Raw genomic sequence first — 21501 nt, 5'->3', positions numbered from 1 at the left:
AAGCAGGAGGGAGTGATAGCTCCATGAAAAAACCTACCTAATGTCCAGAGGTGGCAACAGTAATGGAGTAGCAATGTGGAAATTGAAAGGACAAGGAGTCTGTGAAGCAGGGGGATTGCTGCAGTGCTGCCATTAAATGATCATGGGCGTCATTAAATGAGTGGCATCAAGTTCCAAGCTTTCAAAAGCTGTATATCTCTTTTCTGGGGAAGTTCCAACCTCATTACCAAGTGCCCTGCTTGAGATACACCTTAGAAAGGAACATGAAAAGTATAGAAGCATAGAAGTAATTTTTTGAGAGAACTAAGGGGGTTATTTCTAGCCATTTTCTCATATTTGCACCATTTTGAGTGAAAACTGCTCGAGATATCTACCATGTTGCTTATGAAAAGGGACTCCCAAGCTGTTTCCATTTTCTTTGCTGGCATACATTAGTGAAGCATCTTTCTCTACCAGACCTGCTAGCCAATTGGAGCACAACTTATCACCAGACTCCTTTAATGAGAATACTGACTGGTGTTGCCTTCTGGGGTCCCAATGAGACTGACCCAGCACTGCTGTGTGGGACAGGAGTTGTGGGTTCTTGGTGCAGACTGATGTATTTGGCTGGGACCCTGGCTACACCCTGTGCTTGTGAGCTGTTCTCTTTTTGCCAGCTTTCCCTCAAAGTGCCAAAGTGCCCTCCCAAACCACATGCCCAGAGCACTCCATTCAGGTTTGTCAGTCTTCAAATCCCAGTTTGCCTGGTCCCTGAAGCAGGCTCAGAGAGCAATCAAAGCCACTGCAGTGCAATTTCCGACTGAGAATTTCCTTCCTATTTCTGAGCGAGTGTGTGTGTGTGTGTGTATTTATGTGTTAAAAAAAAAAAACAAACCCAAAAAGAAAAACACAAAAAACCCCCCCACAACATTTTGGTTTTGTGCACTAAGCACTTTTGAGGGCAATATGGGGCCCTGTAATATGGAGGTTTATAACCTCCTCAGCTAATGCTCTCTGACACTCTGTTTTGATATCATTACTACATTATACTCACAATTTTTGAGTGAAAAAATACAGTACTTAGAAAGTCGAAATTCATAAATAAATTCATGTCAAACCGCACTTAATATTGATTTTGTTAGTGTTCAGATTCAATAATAAGGTACTGCGTGCATGAATATTTAAATATCATCATCATTTCTGCATCTCCTAATGGCCTCTGCTCTTCTACACTCAATTTAAACACAATTTAAAAACTATAATGTATTGAAAAATACTAGGATTTAGCAATAAATCACCATTGGGATACTCCAAGCCTTTTATAGGATGGCTCAATATCTGCTTCTCAAGGGACAGCACAATTAGATTCATGTTTTTAAACTTCTCAATTATCCATATACCATAATTTTATGTGAAAGTTTGTTTCTCTTCCTCCCCCCTCCACCCCTGCTCCCCCTCCTCACCCTTCACCAGATACTCTCCCAGTAGGAAGCGGAGAAATCGCTAAGTGTTCTCTTAGCTGGGTTAGTATAGTAAAAAGGAGTCAAAGGTCGCAGTCCTCAAACTGAATTAAATCCAGAGGCTGTCAGGGAAAGCAGAACGCTGACTCACTTAATCACATTATTTGGGGAAAAATATAGGGGGAGGAGAGAGATAAAATGACTCAAAATGAACTCGCCAAGGAGGAAACGGAGTTTTTATATTTATTTAAAAAGCAATATTCGTCTTTATCAAATAGACGCAGGATGGTTCGATGAGGATGGAGCTGGCTGGTCATTTGCGCAGTCGCAGGCAGGAGAGCTCTGGCAAGCAGTTTTTTCCCGAGCAGCATCAGTGAGGGAAGGATGCGGTGCCCTCTGTGTCTTCAGTGCCAGGTTGGGTTGTTTATTGGTGGGGGGTGTTTCTGTAGTGCTGGTCGCTAACCCATCTGCAAACCACACCCTTTGAGGTAGGTCATTATCATTCTCCTCATTTTACACATGGGGAAGCTGAGGCACTGGTGTTTGAAGTCATTATGGAGACACTGGCAGAGTCCCAGTGACAGAGCTGGGTCTTTGGGATTTCCTAATGCTGATCCCTCTGCCCAGGCTACATGGCCATTCTCTCTCACCAGTGTCCTCAGAGACCGTGATGGAAAGAGATATTAAAAGGATAGCGTTGGAATCTAAAATAGTAGTGCTAACATCTTAGGAGAGCAGTAAATCCCAATGGCATTGGTGTGGGATTGACTCTGCTGGTCCTGAGGGTGGCTTGCCAGTTTTGTTCAATGCATTGCTATCAGATGTGAGGAAATGGCCAGTAGGGGAAAAGAGGAGTGGAGGTCTGGTGTCCAATGGAGAGGATGTGGCCATGTCACTGGGTGACACTGGCAGTGTCACACAGTGCCCTTGCAACGCTTTATAAATCATCGTGAGGGGCTGGGAGTCACTGTTGGCCGGGGATCAAAGCGTGGCCTGGCTAACGTCATATGTACACCCTGATGGTGGAGGGAGGGCAAAGGTCTGCCGAGAGGCACACAGACTGCTCACCTTTACAATCCCCAATCAAGCAGCCAGAACTCCTCCAGGCAACGCTGTATCTGGCTGAGTTTTTGCTTATATCCCCTATTTCACCTAAATTCATTAGAACTGTTTTCTAAAGAAATTTACTGTGTTTCATTGGAACTACTTTTCATCTCATACATCTCTCAAAGCATCATTTCCTGTTGCTTCAGGATCAAATCAAAGCTGTGAAGTCCTATGACTAGATAAAACAGATGTAATTGATGGGAGAAAACTCTAACCCAGAGGAGATGTTGCCATTCTGTCTGCCACAGTTTGAAGGTCTGTTCATTCATTTCTGTGGGAGGGTAAGACAGTCATTCCTCAATAGGCAAGAGCCACTTTCACCTCTAACAGTTCTAGAGCTCTCTTGTCGGGCTGTTGTGTTGATCTGCAAAATACATTTGTAATCCTGATACCAAATATTGCCCACCTTCCATTTGCTCATGCGGGGAGGAAGTGATAGCAAAGTTCTGTTTAAGAAACAAGGGAGGGTCAGGAAGATTATTGCAAGAATTATGCAGGTGTATCCAGAGTCTTAATGATATTTTTCTAGGCTGCTTTTGAGCTTCTCCAAAGCGTCAAAAAGCAGGAGCAAAGTCTTACCTGAAGGGAACCGTGTATGGCAAATGCAGTTCATCGCATGATTTCACCAGTTTTTCAATGTATTCCTTCTTCAGGCATATAGAGTATTAGGGAGCACCTGGATCTGTGTGTTAGGGAATGGAGTATTGGCACTTGTTGGAGGTCCACTGGCATACAGCACTTCAGCTTGGTGGAAGCTGTTGGGGAATGCACACCTCGATGAGCAGCAGACTTGGACTTGCAGATGGATATGCAAATTCCAGAAGAGCCCCAACAGCTCTCCAAGAGGTGTCAGAGGAGGCAGTCAGGTGCTCAGGGGAAAAGCTGGCAGCAAAAAGCATTGAAGGTTTTCCACATTTGCCTGCTCACAGACCCTGCATAGCCACATGTGACACAGCAGCAGGAATTTCCTGTCCTGCCTAACGTGGTTGTCCCTTTCCATTTATTTTCCAGTGTCCTGACAAGATACCCGATATCGCTCATATTGCAACCGGTTCTCTTTTCAGGACCATCGTCCTGTGGCAGTAAATGGAGGGAGCAAGCGAAGCCTTCGTGTTCTTGTTGTTTGTTAGGACCGGCCCGCAGGGGAGCGCCCGTGGTCTGCAGGTGGCGCTCTGGCCCTGCGGGGTGGGGGGGGCCCGGGGAGCCGGCTGGAACCCCTCCGTGCGGGGTGTCCCTGCTGGAACCCGCTCCGTGCGGGGTGTCCCCGCTGGAGTGGGGGGCCCGGGGAGCCGGCTGGAACCCCTCCGTGCGGGGTGTCCCCGCTGGAACCCACTCCGTGCGGGGTGTCCCCGCTGGAGTGGGGGGCCCGGGGAGCCGGCTGGAACCCGCTCCGTGCAGGGGTGTTACAGCTGGAGTGGGCCAGAAGCAGTGTGCCAGAAGCAGTATGGTGACATGAATGGGTCACACTTCAGCCCGTGACTGAAGTCCCCAGCTTCAGAGAGATATTGAGTGACTTTCCCTGCTTTCGGTGCTGGCAATAAAAAATTGATCATCCTTTGTAACGGCTTCACTTCTGTCACTTTCCATCCCAGAGTCTGTTTTTTACAGAAAACAACCCCTCTGTGCGAGGTGTTCCAGCTGGAGTGGGGGGCCCGGGGAGCCGTCTGGAACCCCCTCTGTGTGGGATGTCCTGGCTGCGGCGGCAGGCACGTGTGTCTGGCTGGCATCCCCACCATGCAGACTGGGGTGGGGAGCCGGCTGGCATCCCTTCCACAAGGGGTGCAGGCAGTGGAGGGATACGGGGTCAGCCCAGTGCTCACCAGCTGAACTGGGTACCAGCTGAGCATTGTTTAAAACAAGTGTGCTTGGTGAAAAGCCGCTGGTATCTGTGGCCCGTCCCAACAGATGTCACCAACAGATCTGTATTGATTCCAAGGTTGGGACCTTGTCAGTGGTGGAGGCAGATGGCACGTTGCTAATGAGTGCTGCTGGCAGAGTTGTGAGGAGCGTTTGGATCAGTGGGATAGTACAGTGGCACCATGCCATGGGCAAGTAAGGGGCATCTTTGACCATCTTTGCCCTCTCCACATTCATTCCTTTTTTCTGACTGTGTGAACACTAAATTTTTATCCTCTCTGAATCTTTGCTTTTCTTCTGGTTTTCTGTCCTATTCCCACTCTCTTTTCTCTCATTTCTGCTCCTTTTTTTTTTCTTATTTGATACTCATGCCTTTGCCTAGAATGTTTTTGGCTACCAGTAGCACCCCTTTCATGTTTATACCTCACTGCATCATGTTGGGTAGGAGAGGGAGTGAAGACCAAGGACAGCCTCTGTTGGCTGTTGTAAAAGAGGGTGGGTGTTACACTGGGTCCGAAAAAAGGTCTGTGGATCACTTTGGATAAGCATCTTTGATTCCAAACGTGGTGATAGACATACCACTGCTCAGTAGATTGAGTTTCTGACTGTTACTAGACTTGCTTCAGTTATTGGAACAGGAGCCAGAACTTGCAGCACTACCATGCACAAACTATGAACAGCAATAGCAGGGAGCACGTGCATCCAAGCACATAAATGCTTTTGCTCTAAGGAGCACTAGGTGCATTTGTAAGTGTTTATGTGTACTAGGAATTCTATTTATACATCATGAACACTCAAGAAGAGCTCCTCATCTTATGGCTTCCCACAGACAGGTACACCTGAATGAATCAAGTGGTCATTATTGTATGTATATAAGGTTTTTCTGCTGTTTTGTGGCAACTTGAATAGCACAGTAGGCTGTGAAATACCTACTTTTTTGATGGCAAGCAACTGGAGAGTATGGCTAAACCAAGGAGAAATTCCAGCATGGCTGCTTTGCTGATGATGTTTTTGTTATTTTTATGGGCTGGCTGCATTTCCCGGCGCCAGATTACATTATGCCTGAATTCCTCTTATGAAGGAAGATCCCTTTCCCATTTCCTGCAGAAAGTGACTCAAGCTCAGCATCTCCAGCTTCAGATGCCACATGACACAAGACACCATTCTCGGTAGCGCAGAACCTGGGGTTATATTCTTTAACCACGTGCCCAGCAGCAGGAGACCACCATTAGAGTCCCCAGTGCTACCTGCTGCCACTTTTCTTATTGATCTCTCTGAATTAAATTTGATGACCAGAAGAAACATGACCAAAGAAATACACTGAAGTGTGAAGGTTGGGTCCCTTAGTCTTTCAGTTGTGATCCAATAATTTTTATTTTAGTACTGAAAAGTAAAGAACAGTTGATCCCAGCAACAGTTGTGAGTTTCCTTTTCTGTGATAAGGGCTTTTGACTTCTACCTAAGGTGCATCTCTCTTTGTTATTGTAATTTCTGGATTGGAGAAATAGCTGCATTCTCTTCCAGAACCTGACTATGATAGCTAAAAATCTGGACTGAGGTGAAGCTCCAGGGAATCTGTTTGCAAAGGGAAGAAACCCTGAGTGCATGTAGAAGCTGGCTCTGCATTTGGCCTCAAAGCTTCTATTTTCCTAAAAAGGAAAGGGCAAAAAAGCCTTGAACACTGTTTCTTTGAAAGCTGTGAAAATTAGAACAGGTGTGAGCACAGGCAGCTGCTGGAGTGCTGTGTGCAGATATTCCTGCTAATGCCCCCTTAGAACTTAATCTCTGAAACCATCTGCTTATGGTGAGCACATGTCCCGGAAGAGGGGGGCAGAAGCAAATCCAGCAGCCCTACAACTTCTTCCACTGAAGCCTGAGTCAGAATTTTGAATAGCAGAGTAAGATTGAGTTGTGTGTCAAGAGGCTTTAGTCTCAGCTTTCTTGAAGCAGGAAAACTCCTGTGTCAGTTCCCCAGGTCCAGGGTGGTTATTGATGAGTCTCAGAGGTCAAGATCTGACTCATGACCATCTGAACAGAAACAACACACAAGCCTAATGGTTCTGCCATCAGTAGAACCCTATATTCCCACAAATACATGGGATCAATATTTTTTATTTGAGGTCTCAGTCTGAATAAGATCAGCTAAAAGCTCCAGCCTATGCATTACTCTGGTTTTCGAGTCTGAAGTCACTGTTGAGTAAGTCCTTTGGGTTGTCACCTTTAGTCCAGCTCTCCTCATACTCTCCAATGGAGCCTCCAACAGTTATCTTTGAGCAAATCACTTCTCTTCTTCATGCCTTTCTTCTCCTCCTTTTTCTTTGCTTTTTGACTTTGGGAGAGACAGGGGTCTCTGCTAGTTTTTCAGCACGACACACCAGAGGATCAGAGATGTTACTGTGCTAATAAGTGAATCAAACTGACCCACTGCTGCCTGCTTTGCTGCTCACTCTTTACCTGTGTACATTTGTTTGCAGAGGCCAAATTGCTCTCAGCCACACTGACCTGTTAATGAAAAGCTATCAACTCTGGCAAAAGAAGAAAGCAGTATTAGCCACTGCTGCCCTGTGACTGCCAGAAACAGTATGGTGACAGGAATGGGTCATACTTCAGCCCATGACTGAAGAGTCCCAACTTCAGAGAGACAATTCAGCGACTTTCCCTGCATTTGGTGCTGGCCATAAAAAATTGATCATCCTTTGTTACAGCTTCACTTCTGTCACTTTCCATCCCAGAGTCTGTTTTTTACAGAAAACAAGCTACATTCATCAAAAATGACAGAACACAGACTTAATGTAATCATGTATGGGAACATGAATTGCAAATGCAGGACACAAGCACTAAAATGTATTTTCCATTACTGCCACAAAATGAAATAATCATGAACATTTTCTCCAAGAATGAGAACACATGTAGAGTACACTGACACCTCGAAATCTGCTGCCATGCCCTGGTCTCAGGTGCAGGTAGGCTTTGTGCCTATCAGCAGGGCAGAGATCTGCTCATGTCAGAGGAGGTGGCTATGTTATAATCCTCACCATGGAAACTTGTGTTGGTTATTAGTTATACCAGTTTCTGCAGGCCCAATTGGGTGACCTCCTGGCCATCTCTGCTTGTTAAAGATCTCATTGTTCTCTTAAGCATAACTGAGCAGAGGTGCTGGAAATACAGACAGTGCAGTGTTGCTTAATTCTAGATTCTACTTTTAGCGACTATTGGATTGCTTGCTGTTAATATCAGACAAGTCCTCTCACTCCTAGCCTGCTTTCATACATAAGCTGTAAAACTACAGATGTACCTATTTAAAAATAAAATCTGTTAATTGATTTAGAGTTGGTACAGGACAACACGTTAATCGAATTCTTCCTTTCCCTTGCAGATACACTGGACTGCAGTTTTGCCATGCTCTGAACATTTGCTATACTGCACTCCAGATGTGGCTGCCTTTCATAGACAGGTAAGGTTATACCTGTCTGACTATTATTATTACTATTATATCTGATTATTTTGTTTGTTTGTGACTTGCTTTAGTATCAGAAATGTAAGTGATCGGATTGCTTCTCTTGATCAGGATGTCAGGAGAGGCAATAAGGAAGGGTATATAGGATTGGGAATAGCCAGTCTGTAAACTAAACTAGATCCAGGACTTGCTCAGTTATTTAGATTTTATTAAACATATGCAAGTTCTTATCCAGCCTGTACTTGCCACAATTCTGCAAATACAAAGCTACTAATAAGGGGTGTCAGAGCCTGCCCTGCTGAAGGATAGTTGGATATGGATCATGGTGATGTCTGGAAGGGAAACTACTAGTTTGATCAAAGCCTTGTACTCAGCGCTGAGTGCTGATGGAATGATAGAGAGAATAAGGTAGAAAGACAGTGGCTGGTTTACATCTCATCCAGCAGAAGCTGTTATGAGGGACTTATTGATCTCTACTTCAGCCACCGCTGTGGGTTAAATTATGGGATATATTTGAAGAGACCAGTCTAAGTGCACCCAACAGGAGGTGCTGAAAAGAACAGCCTGCTGTGCTGAAGTTTTTTCCCCCATCATAAAGAGAAGAGGGAGAGATTTTGTTCTAAATGAATTAAAACTATGCCTTTGCATGAGAGCAATTCATATTATAAAAAATACATAAAACAACTAGACTCGGCAGCTGGAGAATCCAAGAGAAAATCTGGATTATGAAGAGATTCTTAAGTTTTTTGTAACATGACAGTACGAAAAAACATTTGGTCTTAACTATCTTTCCAGCTGTTTACACAGAGTCTGTGTCTTCTCTGACAAGTTTGCTTAAGGGACTTCATAGACATGTTCTTATGGTCATCTAAATGCAATTTCTGTATATGTATGCGCATATCTCCACATTCTTGGACATTTGACACACTTTATGTGCATGTACATAATCTTATTGAATTAACTTCCTCTTTGAATTAATGTGCTTATGTGCATATGCATCAGTATGTCCCAAGGTGCATTTATGTATCTTTGTTCGTATTCCCATGCATGCATGAGGTGATCAACATAGTCAAATTGAAATTATTAGGTTATTCCAAATCTGTGTTATTTCTCATTTCATTCCTGGGGGTAAATGGACCCATTCCAAATGAAAGGTAATCTTGGGACCTGAAGTTTTACATTTCAGCATATAGTGTGGTTTTAACACTCCATACCATCAACTGTGAGCTCTTCAGGGCAGTTTGTAGATTCCCTTCCTGTTTCTGCAACAAAGGCAATGTCAGATTGTTTAAGAATTTAGATGCTAGGACACTGCAAATAGTTAACAAAAATGGTCATATTCTATGGAAAGATTAGATGAGCTGAGCAGGCAGGACCCCTAAAGAACCTACAAAGCCATCCATATAAACTTGTGCAGAAGGTTTGTCACTGTTTTTTCCACTCGGTTGAAATACTTTTCCTACAGCTTTGAACACTTACTCATTTCAGTGTTGTTTTTGCATGGCTCATAAAATCTAGCACATGTGGACATTACATAATCTTCTGCAGAACTAATACACATATGCATATGTCGTAAAAAGCACAAACTTCCATAAACATTCATGTAATACATCAAACGTCATCATTACAGGTAACCATCTACGTACAATTTATGTGGGTCATCAGAAAGATGTGTGTCATATATACATTTACACAGACTTATGTACCTGGGTTTTGTGCTTGTGTGCATTTAGCCAGGAGCATATGTACAGGTATTCACGGAAGCAGGGGATCCAGCAGCCCGCACAGGTCGTATGTTTGCACCGTCCAGAAGAGGGCACCTGTCTCCCGATGCAGGCAGCGTTCCCGAACCAGTGGCCCCCAGCCTTTCACACCTGGGCACTCACATCTCACCTGCCAATTTGAGGTTAACAGTGCCAGCTCAGAGTGAAATATTAAGGCAGCCGCTTGAAATTCAAAGTGTTTCTTTTAATTAATGGGTGGATGCCACAAGTTCATCCACTCCAGCTCTTAAATTAATCTTAATTACATGGATTTTGTAACTTTGGCATTAGCCAGCCACACAAAATATGTATTTCATAATCGTAGAAACGGGTGAAAAAGACTGCTGCTGAGCTGAGAAGTCAGCTGATGATGTTATCAGCCTCTGTGTCTGTGGGTGTAAGTGTCATTGGGGTGTGTCTGAGATCTTATCAGGAATACCAAATTAATTCGCTCCTGCAAATATCAAAACAAGTTTTTTTGCTGGCAAGTAGGGAATAGGCAAGAGATTCCTGAGCTGCTATATTTGGAATTTCTGTGCCATCCAGTGCTGATACAGTAAAGAACAGAAGCATCAGGGAAGGGAAGCTGGTGATCTGTCCTGTTCAGTAATGAGTTTTGAGTGTCTACCCAAAGAGCGCTACTCAAGCCTTTAGCTGTTCATGGTATACTTGTGGATTCTGGGATCAGGAATTCTGCCCTAGCAGCTCAACCATTGGCATGCTGTGTGTGTCTGGTCAGGGGGAAGGAGGCTTTCTATCCCTGTGCTTCTGTTTTCCTCCTCTGTGTGTTTGTTTGTTCAGACTTCTCTTTTTCTGGACAGGAGCTGCCTCTTAGCATGCGTCCATTCAGCATTGCATGATATCTAGGTGCTACTGTGCTACAGATTTTGATAATAGATAAACTGAATTATCTCAGGAGAACTGATATTTGTACTCCCTGCTAGGGATGAACATCTGGGATGTCTCTGAGCGTGCATCATGCCAACTTTAAATAGAAAACACAGCTGGGAATAGATGGTCAGGGATATTCACAGGAAATGCAGATACACAATTTGACTAACCAGTCACTGCACATTCGTTAAACAGAAAGCAGGGCCTTGGCTATCCCCAGGGATTGGCATTCCCTTGGGATCAACACTGCTGCTCATTGGATTACACCCGTGCTTCTGCAGATGAAACTTCAAAAATGCTGGATAAAACTGTCAGTAAACATAACTGCAAGTTATTATTTATCACTTTGCTCTAAATCTGGGTCAGGATGAGAGCAGAGTCTGTACACAGCCTGGCATGACTGGTTGTGTGGTGGTCAAAGGCCATTTGAGAGCCTTTTCTGTCACTGCTGCACACTAAAGGTAGAAGAAGACCAATGGGAAAGCACAGCTAATCTCTTGGTGTACGCACATGCACCTATGCAGAAACATTCTGCTGCACACAGGTGTACATACATCTGCACTTGTGCACACCTACACCTTTTATTTGTGCCTTCATAAACATCCTCTTCCTCTTCATTTACTTTACAATGTGGAAATTTAGAAACATTACCTGAAATCTTTGCAGAAATAATTTTTCTCTAGAATGGGCTTGTGAATGTTAATCTGACCTGTGTGTTCTCTCAGTGCCTGTCTGTGTGTTACACTTTGTTTGAAGACAGCCCTTCCTTAATCTTAAAAACTGTTTTTTTATTTGGCTGATTTTCTATTGTTGGTAAAACTTTTTAGTAATTTTACCTTCTAAAGCTTTTCCCGAAGTTGCTTTACAGGGCAAGGTTAGTTTGGATATTAATTTGAGGGACTGTTTTCATAGTACTTTTGGCAACGTAAGTGGGAAAATGTTAAACCTCATGTCAATTTGCCGAATTGATGGGAAACTTGATTGTGTCCAGGAAGGAGTGGATTTCCCTACTTCAGTCTTATGAATAATTTGCTTACCTGAAAAGAAAGAAAATCCAGTAAATCCTAGAAGCCAATGCACCTATCCTCACAGGCGGAGATTCTCCCAAAGTGCAGAGAAAAAACAGGGAAATGATGTGCCCAGCTCCCTTGGAAACTTTATAATGCTGAACTTGATTGTTTTGGTTGGAGCTGGTGGAGTCTTCTGGGGAGACTCAAATTATTTTTAGTCCAATTTTGTCAGATTTCTTGTGCTTTTTCTTCAAAGCCCTTGTAATGGTAACAGAATCTGTTTTAGATAGACTGCTCCTAAAATACTGTATCATTTTCCTGCTCTTCAGATACTAGAACATGCTCACTTGTGCAATTTCTAATCTCCAAGGCTTGCTGGAGTTGGTGTGACTTGAATAGGAATGACACAGAACTTCCTCCATTTTCAAATTTGAAAACCTTTAGATGTCTGAATTCATCCAGCTATGGGGAAGAAGCCAACAGGCAAATGGAGAAACCTTTCCAGCTCTCAGTGCAGGTAGGAAGCAGAAGGAGTAGATGTTGGCCCAAAAGGCTACAATAAATAATGAGAGCTCTTCGAAGTATATCAGGGGAAAGAAATACGATAGAGAGGGTAAGCCCATTAATAAATTAGGAGGGAGCTGGAATCAATGGTGATTCTAAAATGGCTGAGCTACTTAACTTTTTTTTTTTTAATTGGTCTTTAAGAAGAAAAATATAGAAATGGAATATGGACCATTAGGAAGTAATGAGCATCTTGGCACCCTGGCTGTTGATGTAAAGCAGATAAGGGAACACTTGAAAGAATGGACAGCAACAAATCAGCAGCTCCAGATGATGAGCATCCTGGGATGTTTGGCTGCTGAATTCACTGAACTGCTGGCAGGTGTTTTGAAAAGTTGTGGATTAAACAGGCAGGTCCTTCATGGTAAATCTGTATCAATAGTTCTGGGACAAAGAACAGCCTTACAAAGCTATCAGGAGTGATCCCCACAATTACCACTTCACACAGCTATCGTATTCTCAGTTTGAAGAGGAGCTAAGAGGGGGTACGTGAGTTTCAAGATGCTCAAGTTCAGAAATTGGCCAGACTAGATAGTTCCTTTGCTTCACTTAAGTAAAATTACCACTTTTGTATTCTCCATAAACTTGCACAATTTGACTGGAGCTGATCCAATTGTGCCAGGGAAAACCCACCTAAGACATTTACATAATGGTTTGTGGATTAATGTTTAAAATTGCAGCTCCTTCAGAACAGCCTACCAGATAGATCTCTACTGGTGTCAGCTTTCTGCTGTAAGACTTCAATCTGCTCTGATTTTTCCTACAAGTGAATTGATTTGGTATTTGAACCGGCCTTAGGCTGCTGCTGAGGCTGAACTTAGCCTTTTATAGGTGTTGTTAAAGTTGCTACTCTGAGCTGAAGTGCAATAGAATAGGCTAAAAAGATCAGGGCTTGTTCTAGACTGTCAAAAGGCAGTGCACAAGCACTTTTCAGGGTAGAAGATCTCTCTGAGCTGCCATGTAAGATGGTGTAGCATATCATATCCTGATGGTCTCCTCAGCCTAGAACTACCTAGGGCTTCTTTTATCAACAGAAGGAAAATCAAAGCAGAATATGAAGTGCTTACACACATGGATAATTTACTTAAGGTCTTACTTACTCCTTTCTCTGAAATTTACTGAATAAACCATTCAGCAGTACAGAGCTTCCCCACGTTATATTGTTTCAGGTGAATAAATTTGTTTCCCATATTTTCTCAACAACTGACACAGTTTACAGACTTTTGCCTTAAGTTATCTTTGCAGGTTAAAAGAACATAGCTGTATTTATTCTGTGGTAAGACCTGTTCCCTTTCTAATTCTCCTCCAAAGGAACTTATTCCAATCTGGTATAAGGTTTTACAGAATTCTGAGTTAGCCCTGAAAGCCTGTGCTCAGGCAAGATGTACCTAACAGTGCAGGTTGTTGGGAGCTGCTGGCCACTGACCTCAGGGGTCAAAGAATGCCCAGCCAAAATGACTCACTAACTGCATCCAGCCTTCTGTCCAGCCCAGTGGGCAATGCCCTTCATAGTGTGCAGCCAAGAGATGCAGTGGAGGATAACTCTCCTCAGATATTTGATACTTGAATGTATAGGGATTTTTCCATTTGTGAATAATGTATGGAATACATCAGCACAGAAGCTGAGATTCTCCAACAGTTACATTTCAATTGTCTGTCTTTCTAATTTCTCTTCCTACACACCTTCTTTATAACCCCCAGTGATACAGAAAGCTTAGGCTTAAATGATTTCAGTGGGTGAGAGGCAAGAGGTGGGGAAGGAACTAATATGAAAATTGCCTTAATTTAATAGTCTGTCACTCACACTGGCCCAAAGGAGCTCTAAGACCATTATCGGTGACCCTTCTGGCAACCCTGCTTCTCCTTTCCTCAAGCATAAACTCAAACTGTTATATACACTTATGGGTGACAGCATACTTTCTTCCCTACCTGCATGTTAAGAGGTAAAAAAAAGGAAATGTTTGTGTTGGAAATAGGAATTGCTATCAAGATGAAATTTGAACTTACACTTGCACAATAAGTGCTCAGAGGACTTGATAGCACTGCTGAAGTCCAGCAGTGAAGTTCAGGCATAGTTTCCATTTAAAGCAAGGGTCCCAGAGGAAAAAATCATCTGTCTGTGGCCACCGAGGGAGCAGTTTTGGCCTATCATAATTTATTAATAAATCTCTTGTGATAACGCCCACGGATCAAAATACTGGTGTGTTAGAAAAGGCTCTGAGCAGAGGCTGAGTAGGGACACGCAGCTGTCTCATATCTTTAGTAATGGAACTCTGGTTCGAGACTAAGGCTCCTAGATCCCAGTAATGAATGTAATTAGTTCTAATAATGGGTGAGGTGATACTGGCAAATGAGAGACAGGAGGGTTCAGTTGGTTCTTACAGCCCTGTTCTTGTTTATGCAAAGGTCCTTTTACACTAGTCTGGCAGTGCAAAGAGGTCTGAAAGATGAAGAGTTAGGAGGTTACCCTGTGGGTCTCTGGCTGGAACATTCGTCTCTGCACATCTAAAAAAGCTGGAGGGAATCAAGTACCAAGAAAATACAGGGGACCAAAATCTCCACTGACGTAAATCAGTATCATGCCTTTGATTGCAATGAAACTATGCTGATCAAGGCCAGCTGAGGACTTGATCCAGGGAATAAATGATTTTTGCCCTTGGTCTGTAAGTCCAAAGTCAAATCCTCTGTATGACATGTCCCATTCAGTGTTAGAGAAGGTCATATTTTGCCTCCTTCTCTCCACCTGGGCTGTCCGCTCTCCTCTGGATAAACAGTATTTCCCCATTGCATTCCTAGTCCCTCACGCTTCACCAGAATTAAATTCATCATTCATTTTTTATGGTTTATACATAGCAGTAATTTATGTTTTCAAATATATTGAGGTCACACTTTAGCAGAAAAAGACTGTTTCACATTTAAATTGAAGGCATGTTCATTCCATTAAACAGAGATGTTTTGGATAATTTTAAAAGGCTAAAAGTAGTATAAAGTAACATTAAAATAAAATTTGAGAGATGTAATTACACCTAATCGTACCATAAAATAATCAATACTGCATTACATTATTTCTGACTTCCCCAGTTATAGCCTTTTTTTGTTAAGCTTTTGAATATTGATGAGGTCAGGGGGGTCACAGTCAACTCTCTGAGGTCTAATGGAGGTGGAATTAAGGTGATGTCCTCTCCTATTATGTCTGCATGAGGAGGTGAGCTCTATACTTTCTCAAACTGGAGCGATAACACGGCATCAGAAGCCGATACCTCGGCAACATTTCTTGAGCTGATATTAGGCTGCTTACTAGTAGGTGCTGACTGGGAAGGTGGAGTGCTGTCTCCCCATTGCAAACCCACTCAATTATACATGCCAGGATGCAGAGGAAATGATGTTTGCATCAACAGAGATCATTAACAGCCAAAAGACCAGTGTGTGTGAGGTGACAAGAACCAGTTCCTTCCAGTTCAGCCCGGGGCTTTCTGTGTTGTCTCTGCTCTCTGTGGGAGATTGAAAAGGCATTTTGTTGCAGCAAAATGCCTTCTCTTCCCTTTTAGACCTACCCCTCCACATGACATATCCCTCACTCTGGTTAAACAGCCCAACCAGGTTGCAAAGCATTTGCCCTTCACCAGCCTTGGTGCATGGACATGCAACACAGCAGCGAGAGTTGGACAGCTGCTAGGATTCAGTACAGGTGTCGGGAATGGGACCTTATTTTCCTGTTTGTCTCAGAAGGAACAGGTCTGTCTGCATCTGAGGGAGTGTCACCCTCCAGCTCTCAGCTGCAATGGATCTGCTTTTGACCTGGTCAGTGCTGTTACTCATTTAGGCATCTTGGAGTCATCAGTGGATTTTCATTTGGGAATTCTTTCTGTGTACAGAAAAAAAATTACCTTCCTGGAGACAGCTGTATTTTCCCCTGTTTCGGTGTGTACCCTTCTAACTATTTTCATACTTTGGGCTAGGGCAGTCTAGCATTTAAAGCAGGGGATGAAATACTAGGTGGCCCATGTTCTGCACCCAAATTTCTCATAATGTATTGTTTTGTGCCTTTCTGCAAATGGTTTAGCATTTAACCTAGGGAGAGGGCTGGGATCTGAAGAGACATTCAGCAATAACCTTAGGACTTGTATTTTGTTTTCTGGGTCTATGTCTCTCCATCAATACAATGAGTATAAGGATTTTTTTACTGAGGTCCGTTTTGCACAATGGATGCAAGAAAAGGTTTGTACGCTTTTGATAAACTTTTTGAGAAAAGGTAACTACATGTTATTTTCTGGGTTCTGATGATAAATATTAAGAAGGATGGAATTTTAGAACAGAACTAAATTGAGGAGTACCACTGCATTATCCCTTTTACATTGCCACAGCATCCCCAGGTTACAGAGCTCATAACAAAAGGAAAGATAACGAACAGGCCCCTGTCGTTACCATTAATATTAAAAACAATATAATGTATTTTTAAAACTTTCCTTAATGCAACACCAGCCCAGTCATCCCAATGCGCAGATTATCACATCTTCCCAAACATATATATATATAAAAATACATAGCTGAAAGTGTCAGCAGGGAAAATGTGCAAAATACAAATCAGATGCTGGACCTCCCCCATCAACTGCATTTCTCCAGAGGAACCAGTCCCCTCCAGAGGGACCAGTCCCTTCACATGACCCTTTCCACACAGGACCAGCCATTTCCCAGTCTTCCTGGTTGCCTATTAAGTTATGCTTTCTCTTACACCAGTGCTGGTCCTGGGCTCTGGCTACGTGGGTGCCCCTGACCCTCATCAATTCTGCTGTGCCAGTTGTTAAGGTTTTTTTTCCTGGTACCTCTTCCCACATATACACCAAACTCTCTGCTTTCCCCTTCTCCCACCCCCCTCCATTTACTCCACTCACATAATTTTGTACCTGCTTCGAAATCTAATTGTTAAAGCTCTCGGTAGAAGGTGGATATTTGCCCCAAAGCAAACTGACGGTGGCCCTCCCTCTACAGACACAAGACAGCCCCGCTATCCTGATTAGCCTGAATTGCTTTCAATTGACTAACATAACAAGCTGCTGCTGCTTTTTCTTTTTTTTTAAATTTGAAAATGGAAGGGACACTATTAGGAAATTTACATTTGCGAATATGATATTTAATTAGCAATATTAATAAATTAATAGAACTAAAGGACCTTGTTGAGACTCCAGATTAATAAAACATGCTCTAGCTGAGTAAATGAGGTGAGCCAGGCATGTGTTGCCCATAGAGGATGTGGGGGAAATCTCACTCATGAAATACCCCTTAAAAAAAGAATGGGGGGCAATAGCGAATTGGGGCAAAGCTTTTTCTATCTTACAGTACCTCTCATGCTTCAATACTAACCCTTTCCCTATTCTGCCACAATACTTTAACAGGTAATTAGGTACAGTTTTTCTGCTCACCTTTCTCTTTGACCTGCAAAGAAACCGAATATGTCAGTGGTGGGGAGTGAAGGAGAGCCAATGCTTGGAGCTCTAAGGTAACAGCAAGGACAGCACACGGCAAATGCCTAGGAATATTTGGTGAGATGCATAGAAAGCAATAAAGGAGACTTACAGCATTTTCTGATCTGATCCTCTGCTGAACGTGGAGCACACAGTGTCACTTGACTATGACTGTGTCCAGCTTGGTGTCTCCAGGGCACTTGGAAGGTTTTGCCTCAGAGGGACCCTCAGTCTGTGGCACATAGAGCAGGTCCACACAGGAGCGATGTCTCAGCGCAGGCTCAAGAAGGGACGCAGTACAGCAATGTCAGTGTGGGCTCAGCTGAGAAGAATGACCACATTAAGCAAAGGTCTGGCACAGCATGAGACAAATTGCTGTGAAGTTCATGGGGGTCAGACCCAGCCAGGTGTCCCAGTCTTCATGTACATCTGTCACTGCTTTGTGGCTTGGGTGCTAACCCAAACTTGGGGCCAGTCCTCTGCCACTCACTGATCTACCAGTCCACAGAACGCTTCAGCGTGTTGTAATTTAGGCACACCCAATTTGGGGACAATGTTTCTGTGCCTCATCTGCCCTGGAAAAAGCTTCCCAGAAGAATGTGGTACAGTCCTTTTCTATACTGCTTCATTAGTGTGCACAGACTGGGATGTCAGGACTCCAGGGATCCAGTCAAGCAGGAGGCTGAAGTGACTTAATCTGTCACTAAGTCTGGGAGAAAGAAGAACGTGGTTCTCTGCGGTCTGTAGATGTATGTGGAGAATCCATTGCAGTGTGATGGCTGAGAACCATCAACTGCATGGACATGTCTTAGTAAAGTACTGCTGTGTCTTTGGGCAGCAACCTGTACAGCCTCTTACACTGATTCTTGGCTCTGGAGGAAGGGCAAAGAAGAAGAAAGCCCCCCAGAAACCAAGCTAGCAGTCAAAGCAGTAGCTCTTCTTGGGCCTGTGTGACATTCACACACATCACTGTGAAGTCACACTCTCTTGGAGGGCACAGAAGAGGTGATTATTTATACATGTATTGAGCACTGTCCCCATGCATCGCTCTGCCTTGCTCTGCTGCAGTCTCAGCAGTGAAGTGCTGGGACATCACAGATCTGTGGTGCTCCCTGTGCACACCAAGGGGAGATGGTCAGTCTCAGCACCTAGGAGGGACCCGGGAGAAGGGCAGTGAAGCTGGAGGAGGAGAAGGCAAACACATTAATTGCCTGAAATAACGTAGAGGATTTTTGTAATGCTTTCTGCATGCTTGGCTCTCATGAATCAGCTCTAGACTCTAAACCACCCAGCCTGATGCTCCATGTGCCTGCCCCTAGAGCACAGGGTGCTTTTCTTCTTTGATATTAAAACTTAGTAGGCAAATCTCAGTCTCCATATTCTCCTCTACATACTGGGGATAATATAACATATGCAACATCCCACACTGTCAATCCTTAAGTGTAAAGTGTATGGAAAACTCTCCCAGGGTAGACTCTCAATCCAGGAGAAGCGATTTTCTTTGGTGTGACCAGCAGTGACCAGCAGGGTGCAAGCAGTTTCTTTCCAAAATTGAACAATGGAAGATAGGGAGAGAGAAGTGACTACCTTGCCTGATCCCAAGGTGGCTCAGCTGCACTACTCCCATCTCAAGGGATGGCTTGTCCACACCTTGTGGTTTGTGCTATGCTCCTGATGCCAACACCTCCACTAATTGTGGGAAAGTTTACTATTAGAATGGCATGTACACAGGCCTCCTGGAAGAGGTGGAGTTCCAGGAACAATTAGGTCGTGGCATAGATGCTTGGGGACTGTCTTGCAATGCCACCCTTGGTATAGAGACAAATGCATGGTAGGTGTGGCAGAAGAAGAAAAAAGAGAGTTGTCTTGGATGGCGTGCCAGGAGTAGAAATGGGTAGCAAAGGCATGAACTCATAGATATAGGCAGGAATGGAGCTCAGCAGAATGTGGATGTGAAATATGCATTGGGATGATCTTGGGATAAAGGAGAAATCCTAGTGCAGGCAGTCATTAACCTTGGAGATGTGGGCCTTGATGAAGTGCTCTGAAGCTTAGCCCCAAGGTGGGGCTGCCTTTGATGGCAGTGAGCACATCCACAGGCTGTGGGGCCATGCCTAAAGCAAGCAAGGGCATCTGCCTGGGAACCACCTCCTGCCTCACCCTGCATGGTGGGCACTTTGGCTTTGGATGGGAAGGCTGCCTTTCTGAGGGTCCGCAAGATCATCTGTGTGGTCTTCAGGGGGAAGAATGGGGCTGCTGAAAAGCTTCCAGATCAGGCGGGGGGGAAGGGATGTTACTATAGGCCATATTTTGCCAACATCTTGCCAGTTTGTAGCCCTTGGACCTTGAGATATGGAGATCCGAGGCCTTTGTAAAATGTTCTCTGCAATGTTTGGTCTTGCCTTTCTTCTCTCCGTCTCATCCATGGCTTATGAAGCACTAGGAAAATTCAACAGCAGATTTGAAATACCTGGTCTGGGTGTTCCTGGCCCATTCCTGTGCCTGGCAAGAATCTTGAGAAAGAAATCCTGATCCCTGCATGCTGCCCCAGGCATTGCTGCTTATTGCCCTTTGTGTGGGCCTGACACATCCCAGAAAAGTGGGCATGCACCATCTAAACTTCCACAGACATGCTGCTCTGCCGCTGCATCTGCTTCCTGACCTGCTCTTCCTGTCCTGGCTCTTTCCTGAGCTCAGGTTGCCAGACCGGCTGCTGCTTTTCTGGAGTGTAGGCTATTCCAATGCCATCTTCCTCTGTAACACAGACCCAGTATCACTCAAGAGAAAGACCGGGATCATAACCTTTCCTTTTCACCACTATCCTGTCTAATCCTCTGCCTCTGGTGACAGACACTCAGCGAAAGCTTGTAGGAGTATCTGGGTTGGTTCACTAGCTGGAACTCTGTCCTGGTACTTGGAATTGACAATCATGTAAATGACAAGGGAGGAAATTGTAGGCAGAGGAGAGACTGTAGGGAGGGTGTTACTTGAAGGAAATGATCATCACATCCCAGAACACGACTCTTTGAAGCCATGGTGCTCAAAGGGTCACATCAGTTTGTCCTGTGGGTGGTTTGAGGCACAGCCACCTGCACAGAGTCCCCGCTCTAAGCACTCTGCAGGCCCACCTGAAGCCCTGTGCTCATACTGCTGCTGTGCAGCTGGCGGGGGCTTATGGCATGATGGACTTGAAAGCCCCTGTCCTCCTGAGGGTGTGGTCCCCCCAGAGTCTTCCAGGAGTCTTATGTATTGCATGGGTGTATAAGGAGAACAGCAGGGAAAAAACTAATGCCAGGCTTTCTCTGTCTGGAGCAAGCACGGTTGCCTGCCCTGCGCACTGGAGTTTTCAAGGTGTAGTAGGGCAGGCCAGCTGCAGCAAATTAATTTCTCCTGTTTCAGGCACTAACAAAACTCTCAGTCTGTAAATAAAAGTCATTCTGGGGATGGTGCATCTTTGGAGAAAGTGCTGGGGCTGCTGTAGCTGGAGAGTCACAGACCTGTAAGAGAAACTGTACAGTGCGCATTCAGTCCTTACCAGGATGGTAAATTCTGTACGAAACTGGTTTGGCCATTATAACTTTTCACATGTATGTGTGTGGGGCTGACTTATTCAGCTACTCTGCACTGATCTCTTGCAGTATTCTCTCCTCTGTACAAGGATTTCAAATTCTGGTGGGCTTAATTAAACCATCTCTTAATAACTGCTCTTTAGACAGCCCTCCCTCCACCTCTCGCTCAGCCTGGGGTCTGCAACCGGGAGTCCGCCTGGGGAGCGCGGCCGGGCCGGACGCGGAGCAGAACCCGCAGGCGCCGGGCGCTGGCTCTGGGGCGCTCTGCCCCCGGAGCGCCCCCGGGCCCCGATCGGGCCGTGCCGTGCCGTGCCTGCGGCGCCCGGGGCCGGCGGGCAGCAGGGGGCGCCCGGGGCACGCCGGAGCCGCGGGCTCGGCGCGG

General features: G+C 44.6%; 1 long non-coding RNA gene across 1 annotated transcript; it reads right to left on the bottom strand.

The window, feature by feature from the left end:
* Positions 1-1659: 1659 nt before the first annotated feature.
* Positions 1660-18122, bottom strand: LOC109145524. Its single transcript, XR_002046932.2, has 2 exons — positions 17663-18122; positions 1660-9753 (listed from the first exon to the last, which is right to left on the bottom strand). It is a non-coding gene; the product is annotated as an uncharacterized LOC109145524 (long non-coding RNA).
* Positions 18123-21501: the final 3379 nt, after the last annotated feature.

Source organism: Corvus cornix, chromosome 21 (assembly GCF_000738735.6).
Source record: "Corvus cornix cornix isolate S_Up_H32 chromosome 21, ASM73873v5, whole genome shotgun sequence".
In the NCBI taxonomy this organism is placed as follows: domain Eukaryota; kingdom Metazoa; phylum Chordata; class Aves; order Passeriformes; family Corvidae; genus Corvus; species Corvus cornix.
Note: the sequence above shows the minus strand (reverse complement) of the source record. Positions and strands in the feature narration are given on the sequence as shown.